The sequence below is a fragment of the Solanum tuberosum genome, unplaced genomic scaffold (assembly GCF_000226075.1).
Source record: "Solanum tuberosum cultivar DM 1-3 516 R44 unplaced genomic scaffold, SolTub_3.0 scf00545, whole genome shotgun sequence".
NCBI lineage: Eukaryota > Viridiplantae > Streptophyta > Magnoliopsida > Solanales > Solanaceae > Solanum > Solanum tuberosum.
Window position 1 is genome coordinate 136,938 of NW_006239477.1, and position 6,286 is coordinate 143,223.

The following is a 6,286-nucleotide window of genomic DNA, read 5'->3' on the forward strand; positions in this document are numbered from 1 at the left end:
TGAACAAGGTGACGGTGAAGAACCGTTACCCCATGCCTCGTATTGATGATTTGTTTGATCAGCTTCAGGGTGCCGTGGTATTTTCTAAGATTGATTTAAGATCCGGCTACCACCAGTTGAGGATTAGGGCAGCGGACATCCCTAAGACTGCATTTAGGACCCGTTATGGCCATTATGAGTTCTTGGTGATGTCATTTGGGTTGACTAATGCCCCTGCTGCTTTCATGGACTTGATGACACGTGTGTTCAGGCCATACCTTGATTTATTTGTCATTGTCTTCATTGATGACATACTGGTATACTCGCGGAGCCGGAGTGAGCATGAGCAACATTTGAGGATAGTGCTCCAGACTTTGAGAGATCAGCGGCTTTATGCCAAGTTCTCAAAGTGCGAGTTTTGGCTTGAGTCTGTAGCCTTCTTGGGGCACGTGGTGTCCAATGAAGCAGGCTACTACAGACGATTTGTGGAGGGTTTCTCTACCTTGGCAGCACCTCTGACTCGGTTGACTCGTGTTGATGTTCCCTTTGTTTTGTCAGATGAGTGTGAGGCGAGCTTTTTGAGGCTCAAGGAGTTATTGACCACCGCTCCTATATTGACTCTTCCAGTTGAGGGCGAGGATTGCACGGTTTATTGTGACGCATCCGGCGTTGGTTTGGGTTGTGTATTGATGCAGCAGGGCCGGGTTATTGCTTATGCGTCGAGGCAGCTTAAGATCCATGAGCGCAACTACCCCACTCATGACTTGGAGTTGGCGGCGGTAGTTTTCGCGCTTAAGATTTGGAGGCACTACTTGTATGGAGTTCGATGTGAGATCTATACCGATCACAGGAGTCTTCAGTACATCATGAGCCAGAATTACCTTAATTCGAGGCAGCGTCGTTGGATTGAGCTCCTGAAGGACTATGACCTCTCTATTCTCTATCATCCGGGCAAGGCGAATGTGGTAGCGGAAGCCTTGAGCCGAAAGGCGGTGAGTATGGGTATTCTAGCTTTCTTATCTGTGGAGGAGCGACCCTTGGCTATGGACATTCAGTTCTTAGCCAATAGCATGGTTCGGTTAGATATCTCAGATTCTAGACGTGTCTTGGCCCATATGGGAGTTCAGTCTTCCTTGCTTGATTGGATCCGTGGTTGTCAGTTTGAGGATGAGGCCTTGGTGGCCCTTAGAGATCGAGTGTTAGCGGGTGATGGTGGTCAGGCTACCCTAGATCCTGATGGAGTGTTGAGATTCGCCGGCCGCATATGTGTTCCGAGAGTTGGAGATTTGATACAGTTGATACTTTCTGAGGGCCATGAGTCGAGATACTCTATCCATCCGGGCACAGCGAAGATTTATCGTGATTTGAGGCAGCATTACTGGTGGAGTGGCATGAGGAGAGATATTGCTGACTTTGTTTCCCGTTGCTTGTGCTGCCAGCAGGTAAAGGCCGAGCATTTGAGGCCTGGTGGTTTGTTTCAGACATTACCCATTCCGGAGTGGAAGTGGGAGCGTATCACTGTGGACTTCATTGTGGGTTTGCCTCGGACTTCTAGAGGTGTTGACAGCATTTGGGTCATCGTGGATCGATTGACCAAGTCAGCACACTTCCTTCCTGTTCATACTACCTTCAGTGCTGAGAGGTTGGCTCGTATCTATATTCGGGAGGTAGTTCGTCTTCATGGTGTGCCTGTTTCTATCATTTCAGATCGGGGTTCACAGTTCACTTCCAGCTTTTGGAGTGCTTTTCAGGAGGAGTTGGGAACCTGTGTCCACCTTAGCACAGCATTTCACCCACAGACGGATGGTCAGTCAGAGCGTACTATTCAGGTCCTTGGGGATATGTTGCGGGCATGTGTTATGGATTTTGGAGGACAGTGGGACCAGTTCTTGCCTTTGGCGGAGTTTGCGTACAACAACAGCTACCACTCTAGTATTCAGATGGCCCCGTTTGAGGCCTTATATGGTAGGCGTTGTTGCTCTCCAGTTGGTTGGTTTGAGTCTACAGAGCCTAGGCCGCATGGTACAGATTTGCTTCAGGAGGCCCTGGATCAGGTGAGGGTGATTCAGGATAGGCTCAGGACGGCTCTCGACCTTCGAGATTCTCTGTTGGTGACCGGGTATTCCTCCGTGTGTCGCCCATGAAGGGCGTGATAGGGTTTGGGAGGCGGGGCAAGCTTAGCCCCAGGTACATTGGGCCTTTTGAGATACTCCGGACAGTTGGGGAGGTTGCTCATGAGTTGGCCCTACCTCCAGCATTATCAGTCATCCACCCGGTTTTCCATGTCTCAATGTTGCAGCGGTATGTTCCTGATGAGTCTCACGTGCTCCAGTATGATGCAGTCGAGTTGGATGATCGTTTGACATTCGTAGAGGAGCCAGTTGCCATTCTAGCCAGAGATGCGAGGAGAGTCGAGTTGGATGATCGTTTGATATTTGTAGAGGAGCGAGTTGCCATTCTAGCCAGAGATGTGAGGAGATTGCGCTCGAGAGCCATTCCTGTTGTTAAGGTCCGTTGGAGGCATCGTCCTGTCGAGGAGGCTACCTGGGAGACCGAGCAGGAGATGCGAGAGCAGTTTCCCAGCTTGTTTGAGCCTTCAGGTACTTCTTGACCCTTACTTTTGCGGACGAAAGTCCTTTTTAGTAGTGGATATTGTAATGACCCTCATGGTCATTTCTGTGTCTTGCCTTCTGTGTGTCGTTTAGAGCGTTCCTGTATCGACCCCAAGTCATTTATGACTTGCTGGGACTGACAGTTCGGTCACCTGGTCGTTCGTTTGGTCTTGGTGCGAGTTTTTATGTTTTGGAGCTTATGAACCTTGAACGATCATTTTCGATCAAAAGTTCAAGAAGATGACATCGGAATCCTATTCTGACGATTCCATCAGCTCCGGAAGGGTCATTTTAGGCTAGTAGCATGGTCGACATGACTCCCGAGGTTTTCAGTTTGAATCGGTATGATTAGTCGTTTTAACCTTTGAATTTTGGCTTAAGCTTGACTTTGGTCAACATTCTGAGTAAACGCGCTCGGATGAGAATTCCTTCAGTGCTGTTAGCTCCGGAATGTCGAGTTTGGTCTAGATTGACCCTTCTTTTGTGTCACGAGGTTTTCGATATCTTTCCGAGCCCTTTTGTTGGTTTTGACTTAAAATGGTTTTTGGAAGTGGAACTCACTTTTTATCGAAATGACCTCTGATGGAAATTTCGACTGCGCCGTTGAGTCTGGAATATTGAATTTGGTATGGTTGCATATCTCGTTTGCGTGCACGGGGTTCCGAACAAGATCGGAGTACCCCGTTGGGGTTTTTAGTTGTTGGAAAAGTTGCAGAAAATCTGCAATATAATGACGATTTTCAGCAACATTTCCAAAACTTCAAACACTCTTAACTGTCTCATCTCTCAACCGATTTGGGCGATTCAAAAGGCAAAGTTGTGAGATTTTTCGAGGGCAACACATTGGTGAGCTAGGATAGTGGTTTGGGGTTCCTGTTTGAGGTAAATTAGCGATAAAACCCGACTGCAGTGCCTTTTTCGAGCATTTGTTTTTGGTATTATTGTTTTGGTCATATCTCACTCATTTTAGCTCGGTTTTGGGTGATTCAAAGTCCCACATGTTGAGAATTGTCGTGACTTCGTTGTAGAGTGTTCAAGGAGTGCTGGGCACCTTTCGATTCTCGTTTATTCTTAGTTTTAACTGTTGCTGTAGGGTTTCTTTTAGTTTATTAAAGTGTGGTTTCTTGCTCGTTTGTTTTTGCTGTGTTTTGAGCCTCGGACTGTGTTCCATTTTGGAACACAAGTTTGGAGTGCTGTTTAGGGTCTCTTGACGGAGTCAAATTCGGACAGTTCGGTGCGGGTCCCAAGATTCCCGTTTTGACTCCAAAAATTGACCTGCCTCCATTTGTTGTGATTTTGGTGTCTAAATGACCGTAGTAACGTTGTGACTCTATTTTTGATAGCGGGGCAGCGTTTCGAGACTGTTCGGAAAGGGAAAGCTCTGGTAAAGTGATTGAAGAGCGCACGGTTGGCCTTAAGGTAGGCTACGGCTTCCTTTCTTTTAGATTAAGCTTAATTGTGTAAAAACATGTCGATTGGAGTGAATTGGGGGTGGGTACCAGTTTACTACCTTAGTTTGATTAGATACCTTATGTTAGGATCGATTGGCCACATTTCGGGTATAGTATCATGTTAACAGGTTTAGTAGAGTTGCATACTTATGTACTAAATGATATTGTATGCTTGTATGCTATGTATTGCATGACTTGTTCATCCTTAACGGTAAGCATGATGTCCTTAGTCTAGGTTAGACTAGTATTGCCTTAGACTTATGACCCGTGTGGGCTGGATAACCTTGACTTTCTGCCGACGTCGTTCGGATGACTTAGCTCCTTGTAGACTGGAATAGCAGACTTGAGTCTGATAGTTTGAGCCTTAGATTAGGCGTTATCGCTACTTGCTGCACTTCTGTATCTTCTCCCTCTAGTCCCAACTCGTTCTCGAAGGTTTGGTGCATCACTAAAGGTGTGTGATTGAGATAGTATAGCCTTGGAGCCTTTTCTATGATTTCTTAGAGTGGACGGCGTTCCACGGTGGTTGTTGTGGGATTGGATCCTATTGGAGATACCATCACCCCCGGGGTCGTTCTTTAAGGTTTGGTGCATCACTCGAGGCGTGGGATTGAGATAGTATAGGCTTGGAGCCTTTTCTGTTATTTTTTAGAGTGGACGGCGTTTCGCGGTGGTTGCTGTTGGATTGAATCCTATTGCAGATACCATAACCCCGGGGTCCTTCTTTCTAGCTGGGCTGGGAACGTATCGCTGGCTGGGTAGACTCGGTGATATCGGTGATCGCCCCCGGGCCTCTCTTTCTAGCTGGGCTGGGAGTGTACTGTTGGTTGGGTGGAGTCTGATGGATTATCTTAGTTACTTTGGGTTGGGAGCCCGGTTTTCTTCTTTCTCAGTAGACTTAGCCTTGCTGTGTACCTGTCGGGCTTATGGGGGTCCGTTCAGGTTTTATTTAAACTTGCGCACGAGTGTACCTTCTGGGCTTATGGGGGTCCAGTTACGTTTAGTTTAGTTGTACTTAATTTGATTCTGGTATGCTCGTGTGCTTTCTTTTCTTATCCGCTTTGACCTCTCTGTGTCTAGATTCTATCATTTCTTATTGTTTTTACCCTTTTTGCTCAGTCGGCCTATGATGCCTACTGAGTACCTGTTGTGTTGGTACTCATGCTACGCTCTGCATCTATTTCGTGATGCAGGTCCCAGTACCAGTTACCAGCGGTGATTAGTTCCAGCCTTCTTTTGCAGCTGTGATTCGGTGACGAGGTCGAGCACTTGGCGTTTTGGGGTTTGTTCTGTCTCCTCTTTTTGTTTTAGCTAGTCTTGTTGCCTTTGAGATACGCTCTGTTGTGGTCCTATTTTGGGACTTGTACTCTTTATTATATAGCTCTGTACTAGTGACTTCCAGGTTCTGGGAGGGATTTCTGTATATATTTATTTTGGGTTGCTTCCGCCTTGTTATCCTTGTTTAGATTATTGTTTTCGCTAGTTTCTGCCATTTTGCTCATTGCTTGATGTTCTGGGTTACAGGTTGACTTACCTATTGGTAGGGTATAGTAGGTGCCATCATAACTCGAAAAATCGGGTCGTGACAAGTTGGTATCAGAGCCCCAGGTTCATCGGTCTCACTTGTACAGAGCAAACGTTTCGTAGAGTCCTGCGGATCGGTGCGGAGACGTCCGTAACTTATCTTCGGGAAGCTACAGGATGTCTTTAGGAAGATTTCCTCTTTTGTTTCACTTTCGTGCAGCATGTGTCTTATTGGTTCCTTAAGATCTCACTTGTTTCACTCTTTCGCAGGATGGCTCGCTCGCGAGGTTGCTCGGCCGGGGGTGATGCACCCAGGCCTGCAGACAGAGCCCCAACTTGGGGTAGACGCCGACCCCGAGGTCGAGAGAGGGCCGCAATATCAGTCCAGGAGAGAGATGAGGATCCAGAGCCAGTAGCAGACCCTTCAGCACTTCGTATACCAGATCAGCCGGTGGGGCCGGGGCCAGCCCAACCGCCACCCGGACTAGTTTTGACTCCAGATCTCCAGGCCTGTACTTCTCAGCTCTTAGGTGTGCTAGGGGGGATGCAGCAGCCACCCGCCCCAGCTACACCAGCACTAGTACCGCAGGATCAGCCTGCAGTGAGGGCTCCTCAGGTCCAGGTACCACCTGAGGGAGTACAGCCCTTGGCAGCGGATAGACCTATGCCGCTTGAGGACCAGAAGATGCTTGGTGTGTTTCTCAGGTTGACACCACCGAG